The 950-nt window shown below is 40.0% G+C and overlaps 1 non-coding gene across 1 annotated transcript; it reads right to left on the bottom strand.

Moving 5' to 3' along the window:
* Positions 1–367: 367 nt before the first annotated feature.
* Positions 368–486, bottom strand: LOC124164602. The gene has a single exon (XR_006866074.1). It is a non-coding gene; the product is annotated as a 5S ribosomal RNA (ribosomal RNA).
* Between the last annotated feature and the right edge of the window lie 464 nt (positions 487–950).

Raw genomic sequence — 950 nt, 5'->3', positions numbered from 1 at the left:
TGCCATCGAATATTGGTGGCCATTGTTTGAACTAATCTTCCCTCACAAGTTTATAATCTGAATAATAATCGAGGTATAGTTAAAAATCTTATTGAAGTGTTAGATTATAGCATTTTCATCTGGTTCTGCGTTATACTGAAAATTTGTGTGAAAGCTAATCGGGATGTGGGTTAAAGTGAGTTGCAAGATTTTACCCGGACAAGGTGACAAATAACAAAACGAGTTTATAAAAGTAAGTTACGAGTTAAAATTTGGCATTTGATTTTTCGTAGTGGAAATCTTTCCAATATGTACATCTCCCAGCGTTTATTTGGAAGGGAAACTGCTGATTTTTTTTATTCAAAAGAACTCCGAAAATAAAAAATGATGCCAACAGCACCCGGTGTTCCCAGGCGGTCACCCATCCAAGTACTATCCGGGCCCGACGCTGCTTAACTTCGGTGATCGGACGAGAACCGGTGTATTCAGCGTGGTATGGACGTTGGCAAGAGATGATGGGCTTTGAAAGAAACTTACCCTCCTCGTGGAGAGCGCACGAATCGATCGCTCTTGCTCATAACGCGTTCCCCAAAGAAAAAGTAACATCAACGTATGGATGTGAAGTATTTACGATTTCTATAATAATTGCTTTCAACTATTAATCGCTTCCTAAATGCCACCTGAAGTCGTTGCAGCGGTTTCTCGTTAAAAATGTTCGAAAACGTTTGCTGCCGGATATCACGATTTATCCTACCTATCCGGCAACAGGGTACACTACACTCGCTGCCAATCAGATCGCCTGGCTTAAAGTTTCTGTAGTTTCAATACAGTACGTTTTCGACGTAAAAATCATTAGGAATTTTGGTTCCTGCTAGCATTATCTATCCAGGGTTGAAAGTTCGTGACACATGTTTTCTCCACCCTGTATGATGTTTACTGCTATTATCACTACGTACTTAAAAATCCATCTT

The sequence above is a fragment of the Ischnura elegans genome, chromosome 8, assembly GCF_921293095.1.
Source record: "Ischnura elegans chromosome 8, ioIscEleg1.1, whole genome shotgun sequence".
Taxonomy (NCBI): domain Eukaryota; kingdom Metazoa; phylum Arthropoda; class Insecta; order Odonata; family Coenagrionidae; genus Ischnura; species Ischnura elegans.
This window is presented reverse-complemented; position numbering and strand designations above follow the sequence as displayed.